The following is a 23,426-nucleotide window of genomic DNA, read 5'->3' as shown; positions in this document are numbered from 1 at the left end:
TGACTAATTAAAATGTTTAATTAGGATTTTTAATCACACAATTAAATTATGATTCAAATTTGAATTTTTAAATTTGTTTGAATGTGATTCAAATCTGAATTTTTAAATTTAGTTGAATGAGATTCAAATATGAATTTTTAAATTTGTTTGAATGAGATTTAAATCTGAATTTTTAAATTTGTTTTGAATGAGATTCAAATATGAATTTTTAAATTGATTGAATAAGATTCAAATCTGAATTTTTTAGTTGAATATGAGATATTCAATTTAATTTTAGTATGTATGTTTTATTTAATTGTTAAATGGCAATATGCATGATGGATGATCATGACCAATAAAAAACCAATGTGATTGAATTTATTTCTTTTATTTTTCTTTGGGTTGTAAAATAATTAATTTTATTTTGGTGGCATGTATTATAAAGGTTGTAATATTTTTGGGTTGTAATTTCATTTATTTGAGGACTTTAAAGTCCATGTTCTTGTAAATTCGCCTTGGTATGCCAAGGATTATAATGTAATGGATTGCAACAATATCAAGGAGGTCAAGAGCATTGGTGGGACAAATGAGAGGAATTCAAGATCAAGTGTTGATTATGTACTCCTTCAGCAACTCTTGTAATATGAATGAATGAAATGCACCTAGGAATGCCCTGATTCAATTCTCAGTGGCTCAGAATTGAATCCCTTAGAAAGTCCATGATCATACCATATTTATTGTTTATCCATGTATGCATGAGATGTATGGGAATGTATGCAAGTATATGATATATGCATGCTAATTGGATAATGTGCAAAGTGAGACCATAATAGTAATCAAGCTGACCACAAAATCTTCCAAACAAATGATTAAGTTGGAAATGGTATAATTAAAGATAATTATATCATGGGTCCTCCATTGAGTCAATTATTTTAAGAAATTTTAAATACTTGCATATGATGTAATTAATTTAAGAGATTTTCTTAAGAATAATTGTTAAGTATGAGATGTTGTAAATATGTAAATGGTTTGGTGGCCAATAATGGATGTACCTAAGGACATTAAAATTATTTGCATGTTTACTGGCTCAATGGGATCAACTTAACTAATGCAAGATAAGTCAATAATGGATGTGCCTGAGATTTTGAGCATTAGAGGCTAGTTGCTTACTTACAATTTATTGTAATTTCAATAATGGATGTGCCTGAGAATGATCAATAAGACTATAAGAATTCAATCACCCACTAGAAATTCATCCAACTAGGATTTCCATTTTCTACTTTGAAAGTGTAGGATTCGCTAAGTTAGTGGGAGGACCAATTTGATTAAAAGACCATAATCATTTTGATTAATTACATGATACATTTACTAATTAATCTGGTTATTTTTTGCAGTTAATTTTCTGATAATAATGAGCACACCACAACCACCACCATCCAATATCCTTGCGAGCATACTTGATCACAATAGGTTGATAAGACCTAATCTTTCTGATTGGCTAAGAAATTTGAAACTTGTCCTAAACCTTGAACATATAAGATATGTTCTAGACTCATAGGTTCCTGGTCCCTTACCTCCAGAGGCCACTTAAGAGAAACATGAAACTTTGGACAAGTGGAAGGAGCATGATATGAGAACCAAGTGTTACATGCTTACTTCTATGAGTAATGAGTTACAGAAGCAACATGAGAAAATGCAATATGCAAGTGAGATCCTTCTTCACCTATAAGAGTTGTATGGTGAACATAGTAGGAATGCCAGGTATGAGATATCTAGACAACTATTTCGCATGAGGATGTCTGAGGGACAAAATATTGGGGATCATGTCCACAAGATGATTCGGCTTATTGAGCAGCTGAAACATCTTGACTTTAACATGGATTTCCAACTGCAGACGGATTTGATCCTTTAGTCCCTTTCTGAGTCATTTGGGAATTGTGTGATAAATTTTCATATAACTAAGCAGGAATACATCTTGGCTGGTCTACTTAACATGCTGGTTATTGCCCAAAAGAATATGCCGGGCAATAAAGGAAAAGAGGTAGCTTTGATTGCATCTTCTTCTGCTGGAAAGTCTAACAAGAAGAAGGGCAATAAGAAAAAAAAAACATCAAATTCCTTGTCCTTCCAAGAAGATAGCTAAACAGAAAGGGAAGACCAGAGCTGATGGAGGCAAAGGAAAGTATTTCCACCGCCAGCAGGGTGGGCACTGGAAAAGGAACTACCCAGGATATCTTGCTTCTCTGAAGGACAAGAAGGATACACCTTCGGAAGGTATATCCATATCTTATTATTTAGATTCTGATGATACTCATAGTTCATCTACAGCTTGGGTTTTAGATACTGGTGCTAGTTCTCACATTTCTTATGATATGCAAGAATTAGCAAACAGTAGCAGCTTGCGTTCTCGAGATGTTAGACTCCGAATTGGTGATGGCTCAACTGTTGAAGCTTTAGCTACAGGATCTAAATCTTTTTACATGTTTGGACATATTTTGTGTTTGAATAATATCTTATATGTACCTGATGCTTTTAAGAACATCATTTCTATATCTAGTTTGACTAAAAATGGCTATGAATTTCAGTTCACAGATGATGTTTGAAATATTTATTTTGGAAATAAATATGTTAGCTCGGGTTATATGCATGATGGTCTTTATTATTTGGATAATAATGACAAACACAAAATGATTGCAAGCAATCTAAAAGAATGCAATGCCATGATGAAAATCAACTCAAGTTCAAAATATATTTAGCACTTAAGGTTAGGTCATATTGCAGAAGATAGAATTACAAAACTAGAGAAAATGGGGATTCTATTCTCATTGGGTTCTGAACCTAATCCAACTTGTGAATCCTACCTTCAGGGCAAAATGACCAGATCACACTTTGTTGGACAAGGGCTAGGAGCTGAAAATATTTTGGAGTTAACACATAGTGATATATGTGGTCCATTTAAAGAAATGGCTAGAGGTGGTTTTCATTACTTTATTACATTTACTAATGATAAATCAAGGTTTAAGTATTTGTATTTGAAAAAATACAAACATAAATCCTTTGAAAAGTTCAAAGAATTTAAATCTGAAGTAGAAAATCAAATAGGAAAAAGTATTAAAGCTCTTCGATCAGATCGTTGAGGTGAATACTTGAGTATTGAATTTGATGAATACTTCAAAGAGCATGGCATTGTTTTCCAGCTGACTCCTTCAGGAACACCACAGCTGAATGGTGTATCTGAAAGGAGAAATCGTATCCTATTAGATATGGTACGTAGTATGATGAGCTATACTGATATGCCAATCTCCTTTTAGGGATTTGCATTAGAATCAGCTTTGCATATTTTGAATATGAATCCATCAAAATCAGTATCTTCCACACCTTATGAGATATGGCATGGAAGAAAACCAAGTCTTAAGCATGTTAAGATTTGGGGTTGTTCAGCTTATATCAAAAAGCTAAACAATGATAAATTGGAAACCAGATTAGAAAAACGTTGATTTATTGGATATTCAAAAGTCTGATAAATTGGAAACCAGATCAGAAAAATGTTGATTTATTGGATAACCAAAAGAGAATTTTGGATATTATTTTTATTTGCCTACATCACAAAAGGTTGTGGTAAGTAGAGATGCTATATTTTTTGAACAATAGTTTGTTCAAAAAGGAGGCAAAGGAAGGCAAATAGAGTCAGAATTGGAGAATTCTGACTAACTAACATATTAGATAAATATAGATCCATCTAGTCAACCTACACCTGTTGATGAAACATCTACTAAAATTCCTCGCAGATCAACCAAGATATCTCACCCACCAGTGAGATATGGTTTTTTTCATGAAGAAGAATAAGAATTGTTTACTCATGAAGAAGTAGATCATGGAGATGATCCACTAACTTATGAAGAAGCTATATCAGATATAGACTCTTCAAAATGGATTGATGGTATGAAATCCGAGATTGATTCTATGTAAAAGAATCAAGTTTGGGATCTTGTTGACCCACCTAAAGGTATTGTACCTATAGGGAACAAATGGGTTTTCAAGAAGAAAATTGATTCTGATGGAAAGGTAGAGACCTATAAAGCAAGGCTAGTAGTGAAAGGGTTTCGCCAAAGGCAAGGAATCGACTATGAGGAGACTTTCTCGCCTGTTGCTATGCTTAAATCAATTAGGATTCTATTAGCAATAGCTGCATACTATGATTATGAGATTTGGCAAATGGATGTCAAAACAGCTTTTTTCAATGGATACATTAAAGAAAACATTTTCATGGAACAGCCTAGGGGTTTTGAATCCCAAGATGGTTCCAAAGTATGCAAGCTAAAGCAATCCATTTATAGATTGAAACAAGCTTCGAGGAATTGAAACATCCATTTTGATGAAGCCATTAAGTCATTTGGTTTTATAAAAAATGAGGATGAACCATGTGTATATAAGAAGGTTAGTGAAAGTGCTATTACTTTCCTTGTCTTATATGTGAATGACATTTTATTGATGGGTAATGACACAGGTATGTTGACAGCTGTAAAGGTATGGTTGTCAAATACATTCTCCATGAAAGACTTAGGGGAGACAACCTATATTCTTGGGATTCGCATCTATAGAGATAGAGTGAAAAGAATAATTGGTTTATCCCAAAGTCTATACTTGGAAAAGGTGTTAAAGAGGTTTAACATGCTTAATTCCAAGAGAGGATTGTTACCAGTGAGACATGGTATCCACCTTTCTAAAGAGATGTCTCCAAAGACACCTAAAGAAAGAGATAAAATGGCCAGGATTCCATATGCTTCCGCTATTGGAAGTTTGATGTATGCAATATTGTGTATTAGGTCGGATATCGTATTTGCTGTTAGTTTGACTAGTAGGTTTCAATCTAATCCAGGTTTGGAAAACTGGATAGCTGTAAAGAATATCCTTAAGTACTTAAGAAGAACTAAGGATTTATTTTTGATATATGGAGGTGGTGACTTGCAATTGGATGGTTATACTGATTATGATTTCCAATCAGATATCGATGATAGAAAGTCTACCTCTGGGTATGTGTTCATTTGTAATAGAGGTGCAGTAAGTTGGAAGAGTTCCAAATAGAGTACGACTACAGATTCCACTACAGAGGCTGAGTACATTGCTGCATCATATGCTATAAAAGAAGTTATTTTGATAAACAAGTTCGTGACAGAACTTGCAGTAGTTCTTTCCATTGAGTCAGCAGTTCCACTCTACTGTGATAACAATGGAGCAGTCATACAGGCTAAAGAACCCCGGTCTCACTAGAAATTCAAACACATAGAAAGGCGCTACCACATTATCAGAGAGATAGTTGGGCGAGGCGATGTAGCCATGCAGAAAATAGCATCAGTTAAAAATCCAACTAATCCATTTACTAAGCCTATGTCACAAGCTCAGTTAGGCCGATATCTTGAGAAGATGGGTCTCAGGTATTATAATGAATGGCTCTAGTGCTAGTGGAAGATTGTTAGTAGTTTGCCCTAGAGCATATCATTTTGTATGTATCTTGTACATGTTTTATTAATAAATGGCATTTTCACTTTTTTGTTTATATAACATATTTATGTATAATAGAAAAAGTCTATTGATATTTTATTAGAAATTATATTCTTAAGTTGTTAAGAATATGAGTGACAATATTTCCAGCATAAAGTATCATAAATTGGTTCACAATCGAGGATACTTCACAATAAGGACATGACTTATCCAGAAAGATTGTAATCATGTTTGTTCCCAAGTTATTTATATGAGATGTAAATAAAATGGAATCGTGAGTCTCATGCCATATAACAAATATGATAGGCGCTTATGCATGATAAGTAGGCCAAACCAGTAACATTTATGACAAGCGCATAGAGTTTACTCTTGTCAATGCATTGTCATAAATCATATCAGTGCATATAATCTTTAGACCTGAGATAGCACAGTTATCTTGTATATAGGTGGTTTGAGTTTGATACTACTTTCATACTTGTACTGTGTATGGGTATATGAGCATGTGTTGGCTCCTACTAGTTATATATAGAGGTAGGTGTTGATCAAGATGGAATCTGTTATCCCAAGTAAATAGGGATAAAATCCTATGTTCATTTAATGGTTCTTGATGTTTCAAGTTCCTAGACAGGACAGATAGATTTAATCAGAAAAGAGTTTCTAATAAAAAAATCTTTTTAATCAAGAATTGGAATTAAAAGAGAACATAATATTCATAGTAAATGGAGTTTAACATAAACCATGACTCCAGCTGGAATTGGGATTTTATAACATAAAGATTCTAGTGCATGGTAACATATGATTATAGGTTCATTTAAGGTATTCCTTATTACTAATTGGGTGGCTATGGCATACTATGCTAGGTGTTAACCATGGTCTATGAGGTGCCTAAAATGATTTAAAGAAATCATTTATGGTAAGAAAAAGTTTTGATAATATTAAGAGTTGATATCATATCTCATTGCCAATTAGTGATGAGTCTAGTGAGTCACACACATACACAAGTAATCACCAAGTTAAATATGATTTAATTAATTAGTTAAAGATTTTAATTGATTAATTAAATAGGTTTGGTTTGCAATTAGATTGCAAAGTCCCTAGCATGGCTTGAAACCAAATATAGGTTATTGGATGTATAGTATACTTTAAATTTATATTTAAAGTATTTAAATATGAATTCAATTATGAGAAATTAATTAATAGAGATTAATTAATTAATTTATATTTGATATAAATTGATTAGAAGAAAAGAAATAATTATTTTGGGTTGAGAACTCAAAATTGAAACACAAGGGTAATTTGGTCATTTCACAGGGTGACATGTGGCATCATGAGATGGTGACACATGGCAGCATATAAGCTTGCCATTTGTCTTCCAATCATGTAAGATGATCAAAGTCAAGATTAAATCCAGCTTTGACACTTGGCATAATGTGATTTGGTCAATTAAACTAAGATGCAAACAAAATATGACATGTGGTAAGGGTTTTAAGTGGTGACCTAATTATAAAAGAGAGAGGATGAAAGAATAAAACACATTCTGATTTTTATCAAAAAGGTGCCGCCACCCCTATTCTCCCTTCTTCTCTTCTTATTCATCTCTCATCAATTCAAAGAGTATTGTCCATATTCTCTTGAATTAAAATTGCTAGAAATTGTTTCTAGTTTCCTATATACATCTACAACCTCTCTAAAGGCAAATCTCTAATTTCTAATTGGTTGGAAAAGCTTGAGAAGCTGTTCAAGGTGCTGCCATTGATGATCTTGGTGTGAACAAGCTAGAGGGACAACATCTGAGGTCCTAGGTGCTTCACAAAGGTACCAAACACATCTATAGTGCTTCAAAAGGTAGTGCACATGTTCTTGTATTAATTTAGGGTTCTAATGAATTAATCTATTAATTCAAAAATCTTAAATGAAAAATGTAAATCCTAATACATATTAAAAGGGTTTTAATATGTATTAGGATCTACATTTTCCGTTTAAGAGGGTTTTAATATGCAATTGAATATTGAAATCAATTAAGTAAATAATAAATCTTGCATGATGCATGAGACCCTATAAGAAAATTTTTAAATTCAATGTTCTAATCTAATAATTTTCATGCTTTCGCTCCATCAATAGCACCTTCAGAAACAGCGTTGTTTTTCCTTCACATGGCAATGTTTGGTCTTCATAGTGGTTACTAGTACATCATGAATCATGAGGAAGAAGGAATGCCATCTCATGGCTACCCCTAGTTCTTAAGATTTTCCAAAACTACCTTAGAATTAATTAAAAATATAAATGGAATGGCCATCGGGAATGGATGACCTACTGGTGTAATCGCTTTGTGAGGAAGAAGAAGGTGTTCTTCTTATACCCCTCATGTTCACGGTTATTACGAAAATGCCAGAGAGCTGGATGCACATTATTTTTGTTATAATTACAAGGCATGCCATCAGTCCTTTGCTAAAATAAGGTGCCATGAATATTGTTGAAATTTACATAAAATGCCATTTTTTTGTCTTTGGTCAGAGAAAGTTCAATACCTCACGTGAGCACATGCCATGTTTTTTAAGAAAACTACCGAATTACCATTGGTAATAAGTTGCCATCTTTTTCAAGAGAATTACCAACAAGCCACCACTATGTGCTGCTCTTATTTTTCAATTAGGATTTGAATTAAATTAGTTTAATTCAAATAAAATTATACTTTTAATCCTAAATGAATTAGAACTTAAATTAAGATTGTTAATTTGTTTTAAATTTGTAATTTTAATTCTAGTTGATTTGGGATATAATTAAACTGTTTAATTTAAATTAATTCTAGAAAAATATTTTCTAGAATTAATCAAAGGTGGCATGTAAATTATTTGGTATTAGAATAAATTTGTTTAATTCTATACTAATTTTAGAAATTAGTTTGTAAAATTAATTGAAGGGAAATTGTACAAAATATTTATTGAATTAAATTGTTTAATTCAATATTAATTTTAGAAATTGGTTTCTAAAATTGAGGGCAATTTAAAAAAAATTCATAAATTATTGAATTAAATGTTTAATTCAATATTAATTTTTTAGAATTTTTTTTTCTAAAATATAAAATGGCAAACAATGAGACATACTAAATTAATTTGATGATTTCAATTAAAATTAGTTTTAATTGATCTCACTAAAATTAATTATAGTAATTTCAAAATTGTTTTTGGAATCAATGTTCCTATGATTAGGAAATAAAATCAAAAGTGTATAATTCATTTTTTTTTTTAGAAAAGGAGTTTTTAAAAATTACATGGTCAATAACATGGCCCTAGAGCATATCATTTAGTATGTATCTTGTACATGTTTTATTAATAAAAGGCATTTTCACTTTTTCGTTTATATAATATATTTATGTGTAATAGAAAAGGTCCATTGATATTTTGTTAGAAATTCTATTCTTAAGTTGTTAAGAATATGAGTGACAGTATTTCTAGCACAAAGTATCATAAATTAATTCATAATCAAGGATACTTCACAATAAGGACATTACTTATCCAGAAAGATTGTAATCATGTTTGTTCCCAAGTTATTTATATGAGATGTAAATAAGATGGAATGGTGAGTCTCATGCCATATAACAAACATGATAGGCACTTATGCATGATAAGTAGGCCGAATCAGTGACATTTATGATAAGCACATGGAATTTACTCTTGTCACTGTATTATTATAAATAATATCAGTGCATATAATCTTTAGACCTGAGATAGCACAATTATCTTGTATATAGATAGTTTGAGTTTTATACTGCTTTCATACTTGTACTATGTAAGGGTATATGGGCATGTGTTGACTCCTACTAGTTATATATGGAGGTAGGTGTTGATCAAGATGGAATTTGTTACCCTAAGTAAATAGGGATAAAATTCTATGTTCATTTAATTGTTCTTGATGTTTCAAGTTCCTGACCAAGACAGATAGATTTAATCAGAAAAGAGTTATTGATAAGAAAATCTTTTTAATCAAGAACTGAAATTAAAAGAGAACATAATATTCATAGCAATTGGAGTTTGACATAAACCATGACTCTCCAGCTCGAATTGGGATTTTGTAACAGAGAGATTCTAGTGCATGGTAACATATGATAAAAGGTTCATTTAAGGTATTCCTTATTACTAATTGGATGGTCATGGCATGCTATGCTAGGTGTTAACCATGGTCTATGAGATGCATAAAATGATTTAGAGAAATCATTTATGGTAAGAAAGAGTTCTGATGATATTAAGAGTTGATATCATATCTCATTGCCAATTAGTGATGAGCCTAGTGAGTCACATACATACACAAGTAATCACCAAGTTAAATGTGATTCAATTAATTAGTTAAAGAGTTTAATTAATTAATTAATTAGGTTTGGTAAGTCCCTAGCATGGTTTGAAACCAAATCTAGGTTATTGGATGTATAGTATAAGTTAAATTTATATTTAAAGTGTTTAAATATGAATTTAATTATGAGAAATTAATTAATAGAGATTAATTAATTTATTTATTAATTAATTTATATTTGATATAAATTGATTAGAAGAAGGGAAATAATTATTTTGGGTTGAGAACTCAAAATTAAGACACAATGGTATTTTAGTCATTTCACAGAGTGACTTGTGGCACCATGAGATGGTGACACATGGCACTACACATAAGCTTGCCATTCATCTTTTAATTATGTAAGATGATCAAAGTCAAGATTAAATCTAGGTTTGACACTTGGCACAATGTGATTGGGTCAATTAAACCAAGAGCCAATCAGAAGAAGACATGTGGCAAGGGTTTTAAGTGATGACCTAGCTATATAAGGGAAAGAATGAAAGAATAAATTACAAGCTGCTATTTCTTTCATTGGTGCCGCCACCTTTGGAGACCTCTTCCTCTCTTCTTCTTCATCTCTCATCAATTCAAAGAGAATTGCAAAGAGAATTGCCAACATTCTCTTGAATTAAAAATACTAGAAATCGTTTCTAATGTCCTGTATGCATCTATAACATCTCTAAAGGCAAAACTTAAATTTCTAATTGATTGAAAAGGCTTGAGAAGTTGTTCAAGGGGCTGCCATTGGTGATCTTTGTGTGGACAAGCTAAAGGGACAATATCTGGTGTCCTAGGTGCTTCCCAAAGGTACCAAACACATCAACAATGCATCAAAAGGTTAGTGCACATGTTCTTGAATTAATCTACGGTTCTAATGAATTAATCTGTTAATTCTAAAATCTTAAGTGGCAAATGTAGATCCAAAAACATATTAAAAGTGTTTTAATATGCTGTTTAACATTGAATTGAATTAGGTAAATAATGAATCTTGCATGATGCATGAGACTCTAGAAGAAAATTTTTGAATTCAATGTTCTAAACTAATATTTTTCATGCTTCCCCTCCTTCAAGCCAATGTTAGTAGTATGCCCTAGAGTATATCATTTTGTATGTACCTTATATATATTTTATTAATAAAAAAGCAATTTCACTTTTTTCGTTTACATAATATATTTATGTGTAATTGAAAAGGTCCATTGATATTTTGTTAGAAATTCCATTCTTAAGTTGTTAAGAATATGAGTGACAGTATTTCTAAAATAAAGTTTCATAAATTGGTTTACAATCGAGGATACCTCACAAAGGACATGACTTATCCAGAAAGATTATAATCATATTTGTTCCCAAGGTATTTATATGAGATATAAATAAGATGGAGTGGTGAGTCTCATGCCACATAACAAACATGATAGGCACTTATACATGATAAGTAGGCCAAACCAGTGATGCTTATAACAAGCACATGGAGTTTACTCTTGTCAATGCATTATCATATATCATATCAGTGCATATAATCTTTAGACTTGAGATAACACAATTATCTTGTATGTAGGTGGTTTGAGTTTGATACTGCTTTCATACTTGTACTGTGTATGGGTATATGGGCATGTGTTGACTACTACTAGTTATATATTAAGATAGGTGTTGATCAAGATGGAATACGTTACCCTAAGTAAATAGGGATAAAATCCTATGTTCATTTAATTATTCTTGATGTTTCAAGTTCCTGGCCAGGACAGACAGATTTAGTCAGAAAAGAGTTTCTGACAAGAAAATCTAATTAATCAAGAACTAGAATTAAAAGAGAACATAATGTTCATAGCAAATGGGGTTTGACATTAACCATGACTCCAGCTCGAATTGGGATTTTGTAACGGAGAGATTCTAGTGCATGGTAACATATAATTAAAGGTTCATTTAAGGTATTCCTTATTACTGATTGGGTGGCCATAGCATACTATGCTAGGTGTCAATCATTGTCTATGAGATGCCTGAAATGATTTAGAGAAATCATTTACTGTAAAAAAGAGTTCTAATGATATTAAGAGTTAATATCATTTCTCGTTGCCAATAAGTAATGAGCCTAGTAAATCACATATCTACACAAGCTAATCACCATTTAAAATGTGATTTAATTGATTAATTAAAGAGTTTAATTAATTAATTAAAGAGGTTTGGTTTACAATAAGATTGCAAAGTCCCTAGCATGACTTGAAACCAAATCTAGGTTATTGGATGTATAGTATAAATTAAATTTATATTTAATTTGATTAAATATGAATTTAATTATGAGAAATTAATTAATGGAGATTAATTAATTAATTAATTTATATTTAATATAAATTGATTTAAAGAGGAGAAATTATAATTTTGGGTTGAGAACTCAAATTAAAAAGTAAGGGAAAATTGATCTTTTCACATGGTGACATGTGGCACCATGAGATGGTGACACATGGCACCATATGATCTTGCCACTTGTTTTCCTATGATGGAAGACCACATGTCATGATTTAAATGGAGCTTGACACTTGGCTTCATAGGATTAAATCAAATAATAACAAGATGAGATCTTATGATGGCATGTGGCAAGGGAGTAAGTTAGGGTTTGACCTAAGTATATAAAAAAAAGTTATAAAGAAAAAATCACTTCTCTCTTTTCTCTCAAGTTGGACGGCAACTTGGTCTCTTCCTCTCCTCTTCAATTTCTCAATTGATTTAAAGGAAAAACTTTGATTTCCTCTTGAATTAAAATTATTAGAAAGTGTTTCTAACTCCCAATACATTCATACAACCTTCACAAAGCAAAACCCATCTCAAAATTGGTTGACAAGGCTTGAGAAGCCAATTTAGGGGCTACCATTGCAAATTTGGTGTGTGCTTGTGGTGGACAAACTAAAGGGACAACATTTGGGTTCCTAAGAATATCCTAAGAGGCTTCAATTGTGTATAAAGAGGTTAGTACCTAAAAATCCCTTTTTTAGTTAGGGTTTAATTGAATAAATATTAATTCATAATCTTTAATGGCAAATGAAATTTTAATGCAAGCTCAAATATGTTTTGGTATGCAATTGGGCATTAAAAATTAATTAGGATCATAAGACACTTAGTATGGTGCATGTAACCTTAGAAATAATTTTTTAAATTCAAGGTTCTAATACCCTTTATTCACACTTCCACTCCTTTAGCCAATGTTCCCCCATAATTCCCACATTATCCTCATCCCCGCTGATAATTTTCGTAATAAACCACCTACACTCTTAGACCGTTGACCCAACTAACTCCTTGCATCCGACCTCAGACTCCCTAAACCAACCCTATACCACCCAGGAATCTAAACCCACCGCTGTCATTGCCTTTAAGTGACATTTATCGCTACCTTCTGAGCATTAACTAAATCGTTCTCATACCATTGGACCCCTTGCAACCACCCTACCCTAGATGATATGACCCTAATGCTCAATGCAAATACCACGATGGGGCAGTTGGTCATTTAACCGACAACTATGGGGTCATTTAACTGACAACTATGGGGCATTAAAAGGCAGGGTACAATCCCTTATCAGAAACGGGTGGTTGAAGATAGAAGGCAATGGTGCAACTCCAAATGTGGGAACGAATCCCTTGCCTAACCATGATGCAGGGAGAGGTGGAAATGTAAACATGATAGAAGTCGAAGATTATGCTCAGACACTTGAAGTTGAGCAGTTGGTTCTGTTCTTTAAACAAATTTTTGAATTTGTTATCAAAGAGGGGTATCTTAACCCTAGGATTGTGAAATCTAGAAATGACCCATCTGGGTCAAGGTGTGCTTGTCATGGGGGCACACCAGATCATGTAATTGCAGATTGCTAAGAGTTTAAAGATGAGGTGGCCAAATTAATAATGTTTAAGATCTTAAGGTGCCAAAAGAAGCTAAAGGTAAAGGAAGAAGGGGAAATAAATACAACTAAAGAAGATCAGGGTAGTCAAAAGCCCAAGATTATGTTTTCTTTTCCCGTAGTGCCAACCCCATCAATTCCCCCAAGAGTTGTCATCAGGATACCTCCATAACTCCTGATGACCAATACTCATGCTGTGCCATGGGATTATAATATTCAAGTCTTCACACAGGATGGTCTGAGCAATTCCTCCATTCCTGCCCTTAACCACACTTATACCCAAGCAATCACTTCATCCAAACCATGCTTTACATCCTCTTCCCACTTCAAAATCACTTTTACAGGGCCATCCTTCCCTACAAGAGACATAGCTTCCAACCAGTCGATGAGCAAACCTGAGCCTAACCTTATCTCCCAACTTATGAAGCCTACCATTAGCCCACCTGTGTCAAATGGGGAGATAGAATATATTACCAGGAGTAAGAGGTGTTATGACCCAGACAAACCAAGAAACAAGAAAGTAAAGGGGAAGGTGGAAGAAGTGGTGAGGAATGGTGATGAGGGTGCTAGGAAACAAATAAAGGAGGATCTAGTGAAAAAAAAGAATGAGGATGAGCTGCTTTTGCAGATAATGAAGCAAAGCGAATATGATGTAATTGAGTAATTAAAGAGAACACCTGCTAGGATTTCATTATTGTCACTAATTTTGAGCTCAAATGTGCATTGCCAAGCATTACAGAGGGTTCTAAATCATGCCTTTGTGACTCTCGACATCACGCCAGGACAATTTGAGAAGATTATTGGACAAATTCAGGCAATAAATTTCATCTCCTTCTCAGATGACGAGATAGATCAACTGGCTTGAAGCATACCAAAGTTTTACATGTGACAGTAAAATGTAAAGGGTACATGGTAGCAAAGGTTTTGATTGATAATGGATCTGTGCTCAATGTGTTACCAAGTGCCACCTTGGCCAGGCTTCCGATCGAACTATCATTGATGAGCCAAAGCAGTATGATAGTCAGGGCTTTCGATGGGATAAAGAGAGATGTATTAGGAGATATAGAGCTGCCACTCTAGATTGGAGCCTGTATTTTTAACGACACTTTCCAAGTGATGAACATTGAGCCAACCTATACCATACTACTAGAAAGACCATGGATTCATGCTACCAATGACGTACCCTTTTCTCTGCACCAAAGAATCAAGTATGTCGTGAATGAGAAGATAGTTACCATCAGGGGGAAGAAAGCCCTGCTGGTCACTAAGCCTCAGTCTATTTTGTTTATAAAGATGACTAAACAAGTATTGGAGAACTCTTTCCAAGCTATGGAATTGCAAGGGTTATCTAGCAACGACCGAGGAATCACTGGCATGGTGGCAAAGGTAATGTTGAGGAACGGATATAAGGAAGGAAAAGGATTAGGTGCCAGGTTATAAGGGATTGTTGAGCCCATAACTGTTACCCAGAAAAGGGGGCACTTTGGGCTAGGATATGATAGGGATGCTTTGATGGATGGAAGGTTCAAAATGAGATACATGCTCTGTGACTAACAATTTGATCAGCTGCCTAAATGAGAGGAGGTTATTCCCCAAATTCAAGATATTTTCACCCATCCATTGCCAGCCATTGAAAAAGCTAAGGAGAGGCCTCTGTCAGACATATCCATCAATGTCCTGTAGCTAAGTCCTGAACCGAAAATGTTACTTTTAATAATGGAGGAGAACCAAGAGCTTGATAACTGAGAAGCAGAGGACATCCCAATGCTTTTCTTAAAGTAATATATATGTAATCGTCAACACTTGATCACTTAGTCCATGGTGTTAAGTGGAATTTTGTAAATGGACGTTCTTTTATGATTAAACATTAATGAATTAACAATGCGTTTTCCAAATTTTAAAGTCCAATTGCTTCCTTTTCTTTGCTTAATAAAACCATTTGTTAAATTCCATTCTTTTAATCATCCTATTTCAATTTCTTCAGAATTGATGATCAACCAAACCATAATAACTCAATCGACGCTAATATTCCTCAGATTAACTTCGAAATACCCATAATTACCACGAATACTAGTGATTCTGAAGAAGAGGAAGAGTGTATATCCTTGAGGGAAATATTAGGACGACAAAAATCAGATGAACCTAGTCTTATGCCCTATGGAGAAGGGATGGGCACCCTAAATTTGGGGATAGAACAAAATAGGAGGGAGCTCAAGGTGGTAGATAATGAAGAGTTGGAGGATATGATTCAATTGTTACGGGAATTCATGGATCTATTTTCTTGGAGCTACAATGATATGCTGGGTCTAGACTGTCAAATTATAACTCATAAAATCCCTTTGATTCCAGGTGAAGTGCCAATAAAGTAGAAACTGAGGAGAAATCAAAAAAATAATACGACGCAGGGTTCCTAGAAGTTATAAAATACCCTGAATGAACAGCAAATGTAGTTTCAATAATGAAGAAAGATGGTAGGGTGAGAGTCTATATTGACTATAGGGATTTTAACAAGGCTAGTTTAAAAGATGATTTTATGCTTCCCTATATAGACGCGCTAGTCGATAATGCAGCAAAACTGGGGAGATGTTCATGCATTGATGGAGCCTCGGGATGCAATCAAATCTTGATGGATAAAGAAGATAAGGAAATGACTGCCTTTATCACTCAATGGGGGGTATTTTGCTATAAGGTTATGCCTTTTAGGCTGAAGAATGCTAGAGCTACCTATCAACGTGCCATGGTCACATTATTCCACAACATGATGCATAAAGAAGTGGAGGTCTATGTGGATGATATGATCATTAAGTCTAGAAAAGCAAAAAGCCATGTACAAGTGTTGAGAAAAATATTTGAAAGGCTGAGGAAATACAAGCTAAAATTAAACTGGGAAAAATGTGTTTTTGGGGCAAAGTCAGGAAAACTGCTATAGTTTATAGTTAGTAAGAAAGGGATAAAAATTAACACAGATAAAGTCCAAGCTATTGAAGAAATGCCATCCCTGAAGACAGAAAGGGACGTACATAGTATCCTGGGAAAATTGAATTACATCTCCAGGTTCACCTTTAATCTCACAATTAAAGTTGAGCCAATCTTCAAGTTTGCTAAAGAAGAATACCACTGCAAAATGGGATGAAACTTGTCAAGAGGCCTTCGAAAAGATCAAACAGTATATGTCAAACACATCTGTCTTGGTTCCTTCAACAGCTGATAAATAGTTAACCTTATATATGGCAATCCATCAAATGTCTATGGGTTGTGTCCTGGGACAACATGATGATATGGGAAGAAAAGAAAGAGCCATTTACTATCTGAGTAAAAAGTTCAACGAATGTGAGGCGCGATATCCATTTATAGAAAGAACTTATCGTGCACTAGCTTGGATAGCGAACCGGTTCAAGCACTACATGCTGAACTACAAGATGTGGCTCATCTCCAGAATGGATCTGATTAAGTATGTCTTTGAAAGCCCATTCATACCTAGGAGAATAGCAAAGTGGCAAGTCATACTCTCATAATATGACATTGTCTATATAATGAGGAAGGCGGTGAAAGGAAGTATGATAGCATACCTCTTAGCAGAAAATCCAATTGATGATTATGAGGTGCTAGATTTTGAACTCCCGGATGAGCATATCAATGCAATAAATAAGGAAACCAAGGGCAGGATGATGTATGGAAGATGTATTCTAATGGGGCAATGAACCTCTCTAGTAATGGGATTGGGATAGTACTAATATCCCCAGATGGGAAACATTTCTCGGTGGCAATCAAGCTGAGTTTTCGAATGCACCAATAATATTGCAGAATATGAGGCCTGTGTAAGCAGTTTGCAAGCTGCTATTGAAATGAAAGTAAAGAAATTGGAAGTATATAGAGACTCGGCCTTGATAATCTACCAAGTAAAGAGAGAATGCCGAACCAAAGACCCAAAACTACTCCCATATTAGAAGTATCTCCTAGAATTGAACAAGAAGTTTGAAGAAATCTCCTTTATTCATTTGGGCCATGATAAAAACCAGTTCGCAGATGCCTTGGCCACACTAGCAGTCATGACTCAAATGGAAAAGGGGCAAGAAGTGCAGTTGTTGCAAATAAAAGCAAAGGGTGAGCATGCATGCCGCCTTATGATCGAAGAGGAGATAGACGATAAACCCTGGTATCACGATATTCAATAATACATCAAAACCAGAGAGTATCCTCCGGTGGTGAGTAAAAATGAAAGGAGAATGATCAGGAGCTTAGCATTAGGGTATTTCCCCAATGGTGAAATCCTATATAAAAGAAACTTCAATGGAGAATTATTGAGGTGTGTAGATGCAAATGAGGCTAAAAGGATTCTTTTTGAAACCCATGAAGGGAACTGTGCCACCCATGCCAATGGACATATAATGGCCAAGTAGATCTTATAGCGAGGATACTATTAGACTACTTTAGAAAGGGACTGCATTGGATACTTTCGAAAATGTCACAAGTGTCAAATTTATGTTGATCGGATAAATGTCCCACCCCATTAAATTTACAATTTGGTAGCTCCGTGGCCATTTGCAATGTAGAGCATTGATGTCCTAGGTCCAATTACTCCAAAAGTTTCCAACAGGCATAGGTTCATTTTGGTGGCTATTGATTAGTTTACTAAATGGGTTAAAGCCGCCTCATATGCTCACGTCACTCAAAAGGTAGTCATAAAGTTCCTCAAGAACAACATCATCTATAGATATGGCCTTCCCAGTGAGATTATTACTGACAATGCCCAAAATTTGAATGGTTCAAATGTTCAAAAGTTGTGTGATCAATATAAGATCTATCACCATAATTCATCACCCTATCAATCGCAAATGAATGGAGTTGTCGAAGCTGCAAATAAGAATCTCAAACGAATCATTGAAAATATGACCATCACTTATAAAGATTCGCATGACATGCTCCCATTTGCCCTCCATGCCTATCGGACTACGATAAGGACATTGACTTGGGCAACACCACTTTCATTAGTGTATGGTATGGAAGTAGTTTTACCAATTGAGGTGGAGATTCCTTCTCTACAGATCTTAATGGAGGTAGAGTTGGATGAAACTGAATGGGTCAAAACAAAACTCGATCAGCTCAATCTGATTGATGAGAAAAGATTAGCAGTAGTTTGTCATGGACAGCTATACTAGGCTAGAATGGCTAGGACATTTGATAAAAATGTACGACCCCGAGAATTCTAGCCTGAAAACCTTATTCTAAAGAAAATACTACCAAATCAGAGTGATCCTCAGGGCAAATGATCACTAACTTATGAGGGACCATATGTGGTCAAAAAGGCATTTTCTGAGGGCGCTTTAATCTTAACCCACATGGATGGAGGAGAATTGTCGAAATCAATAAATGCAGATGTTGTAAAGAGGTATTATGCTTAAAAAAAAAAAGAAACTAGGAGTGAAAACCTGAAAAGGCTCTCCCTATAAAATAAGAAATAGACAAATAAGGTTGGGTGATAGGCTCAGGGTTGGGAGGCAGAAAGTAACAATGGCATAAGGGTTTTTCTCATATTGCTAATATCTCTGGCAATGAAGGGTCCTAAAAGTTTATTAAAAGGAATTCGTGAGACTTCCCTTACCTTTTCTTCCAAGAATTGTATACCTTTCATGTATTCTTATTTCTCATTATCAAAAATCATAATGTCAGTTTTTCTTACACTTCATGCACAACTCACTAGCCCATTTATCTTGGAATTTATGCTGTTAACTTATTAACGTTTATTATAAAGTAAGAATTTAAATATCAATAACTCTATATATATTGCTTTAAGATTGCAAGGGATAAAAATTAGCCAGCAAACAGCACACTAACACAAAATACCACCAAAGAGATTAGGATCTGAGCCATATATATATAAAAAAAATGTAATGGTAAAAACCCGAAAGGGCGCTCCTAGTAAAATGAGAGAAAAAAAAGCAAAAACCCCTAAGGGTGCTTTCTGCAAAATGAGAAAAGGATGAAAACCCAAAAGGGCATCCTAAAAAAGTGAGTTAAAAAAGGGAGGGGGAGGGGGAGGGGGAGGGGGTAAGAGTGAAAACTTGAAAAGGCTTTCCTAACAAAAGAAGGTGAGAATGGGAGGAGTCACTCTCTATAACACCTCTGAATGACTAAGAGGAAGGAGATTGGAGATGAATGAAAAGACCTTGTCTTTGGGACTACTTTTGCTTCTCCCATCAATCATTTGGCTTCAGATTCATGATTAAGTAAACTTTTGATCGAGTAGAGTTTCCTCACCAGGTTTGTTTTGAAGATCGAACATTCGACCTTTCATAATTAAACTTATGGTAAATTTGCTACAAGTTGATTTTAATTTTCTGCAATTTATTTTTATGCCATCAATCTCTGGATTTAAGATCCAAGTTATAATTTAATTTTCTGTTATCAACCTCTAGATTCAAGATCCAAGATTTTAATTTCATGCAATTTATTTTTATGTCATCAACTACTAGATTCAAGATCCATGTCGATTTTAAGCATTTAACCCATCCAAAATATGAGTCTATATTTTTACATGTTTCCTATTTAAGGAGAATGAAATTAAAATTTCATTCTCTTTAATAGAAAATATGTAAAGAGGGGCACCTAGAGATACTATATTTTGGGCGGTCAATCAATTTATCATTTGGAAAAACAACAATTCTAGTTTAATTAATATACAATTGGTTTTCATCTATTAAAAGTTTTTATGTTCATCAACTTCATGTAGTCAGTTTTTGAATCGGAGTCTGATCCCAACATTATCTAATCTCGATAAAGGTTCCAATTCTGTTGTAGTTCGATCTTGGGATTGCATAAGCTCAATAATATTGGTTTTAAGCTCAATCCTATATACTTATTTGAGTTTTAGTTTATCAGAAGTTTGAGTGCTAATTATCCAATCTCTAAGCTCATTCTTGTTTTAGTTGAAGTTTGATTTCCCGGTTTAGGTCCAATTTCTATCTAGAAATAACCTGATCTCAATAATTGTTTCTATTTTGTTCTAGTCTGGTCCTCAGACCATCCGATCTCAATAAAGTTTAATTTTATGTACTTGCTTAAATTTTAATTTTGTTCTCGAATGAAGTTCGGTATTATGTTTTATTTTTAATTTCTACGTTGTTAGTCCGATCTATGAAGCTCATTGCATGTAATTGAACTTATAATTTAATGCCACTTATATGATTATCCGATCTCGATAACAAAATGAGAAAGACTGATCTTAAAGAAATCTTTTATTTTATTAAACATTTGGTATTACATCACTTCGCAGGGGGTCCTTCCCAGCCCGCTCATCAGTTACATTATCTACATCCTCTCCCTCCGGTTTGCTCTTGCTCTCAGCCCTAACACCTAGAGTGAGCTTCTCGAGCCAGGTGAAGTCCTCTTCAGGATAGCGCTTGATGAGCTCAGTTAGGAGATCGTCGTGGGCCTGCACATAGGCATTGGCTTCCTCCTTTAAGGCTTCGTTCTCCTTCGTTTTTATCTTTTCAATAAACTCAGCCAGGTTGGTAGCTCGATTGGCCTAGTCATCTTTAAGTTCCTTCTGTAGCTGAGCTATTAGCTCTTTAAAAGGCTTCGTCTGTTGTTCTAATTCTATAATCTGGGCATTCGCAATTGAGAACTGGCTCTTAAAAGCCCTGGTCTCTTGAGCTGCCTTAGAGACCTCCCTTCTCAGAAAGCCCACTACATAGAAAGCCCTTTAAGCATAACTTAAAGAACACAGGTGAAATCCATTCCAAACCCAAGTCAAGGGATAAGAAGAATAAATAAAAGGCCAAACAGAAGAATAGGCCAAAATTAGTGAAAAAAGACTTTGATAGAGTAATCTATGTTGAAGCCAGGGGAATGCACTTTAAGGTCCACTTTAAATTCATTAATGAGCCTCATATTTTACTAGTTGAGATTGCTAAGAGGACGACAAAGAGCCTACAGTTTGGCTTTGCCTGGAAGAACCAATATTCATCATTCTTTTATCAAGTGAGCTGATGCAGTTCGACAAAGATTTTCATTGAAGGCTCCAGGCCTTTAGCTTGACATAAACCTCGAAAGGCCACTAGAGTTCGCCATGAGTTCAGATGCAGTTGAGCCACGCAAACTGAATGGTATCTCAAGACATCCTTATAAAATTGATCTAAGGAATATCGCAGCTCGGTTTTGAACTGCTCTTCATAAACCATAATCTGATCTCCCTCCTCGAAAAAGTAACTAGCCCAGAGATCCCCGTGACATCTAATAAGCTCGAAAGCATTGATCAGGAGTATAATCTCCTAACTGATCTGTGCCAGCTTGGAGCGATTAAGAATTGACGCCGCCTCATCCACCGGGAGAGCTTCTTTCCTTGGGATCGGAGCTTGTCCCTGGCTTGGCCTGGTGGGCTGGTTGGAGATCAGATGGACTGCCATTTCAATCTCAAGTTGCCTACTTGGTCCAACCTCTTCACCCTCATCGGACGTCCATGAAACATGTATTGAAGGTGGGCTCCCCGCTCTCTGACCATTGGTGCTGCTCATTTTCAATTGATGAAGGAAAATGTGTGATGGAAAAAGATGAAATACTATACCTTCGATGAAAATGTCGCTGGAGATCAAGAAATAGAGAGAGAACTTTCCAGAGATTTAAAAGAAGAAAGAGAATGCAGAAATGCGAAATGTGAGAGTGACAGCCTCCCCCCTATACATATAGCCCTAAGCATTTAATACTTGCGAAACCCGAAGGTTAACAAAAATATTTAACGTTTTCCTAATATTCAATGCACATTAGAAAAGATCGAATAAGGATAGATAGGATGAAGGGCTTTTTTGAGTGACCACAGATCAGATTGAAAGAATTCGAATAAAGGGTGATGTGGAGAGACCACAGGGTTTAAAGAAATTGTAGAAAGTGACTTCATAAAGGGAGACACAGGACAGATCAAAAGGGATCGGATGAGGATATTTCAAATGACTGAAGACTAGTTCAAACTGAGGGACCTGATAAAAAGATCTAAAACCACCAGATCGGAATAATGCCAAACTAAGATCGGGGTAGAAAGGTTAAGTGAGGATTTCAAAGATGTCACTTTGAATCCTAGCCCTTGGTTTGCAGGATCAAATTTTCACCATCAGATTTGAGTTAGTTACAGCGATGGCGGCTACGATTCAATCTTCACCATTAATCCTACTTGTAAGGATAAATCTGGGCCATTGATTCAAGGCAGTTAAGGCATTTTAGTACACTCCAGTCTCCACCATTGATTTTATTTGTAAGGACAAATCTTAGGCCCTCGGATTAAAGTGATAAATGCAAATTTGGTACCTTCCAATCTCTTAATCTGATTTGTAAGGTATAACTTCCAACCATCGGATCAAAGAAAAAAGGACGGAGGAATCCTGGATTGATCACTGCCCTTAAATCCTTGGTCACTTTAATTCTTGACCCTCAGATGTTGTCCTTTTATATTTAGACCCTTCCTCTTTTTCATCTTGAATCCTACCCTTTTTTTTAAGGCCTTCATTCCCTATAAATACCCAAAGTTTTCACTGTTGAAGGGGCTCTTTTTCCCAAAAGAAAGAGCTGAGAGAATATAAGGAGGAGGCTTTAGAAAACAGCAGTTTTTCTAAAGAATCTTCATGGTAGAACCAGCATCAAACAGCTCACTTTCTCCAGAGTACCCTAATCCATCACTTCTAAAAATCAATTTGATAGTGCTTTGGTTCCATTTCTGACCTTCATACATCAGAACTCACTTACCCCATCATT

This window comes from Hevea brasiliensis, chromosome 14 (assembly GCF_030052815.1).
Source record: "Hevea brasiliensis isolate MT/VB/25A 57/8 chromosome 14, ASM3005281v1, whole genome shotgun sequence".
NCBI classification, from domain to species: Eukaryota; Viridiplantae; Streptophyta; class Magnoliopsida; order Malpighiales; family Euphorbiaceae; genus Hevea; species Hevea brasiliensis.
The sequence above is the reverse complement of the archived record's forward strand: the minus strand, read 5'-3'. Positions refer to the sequence as shown.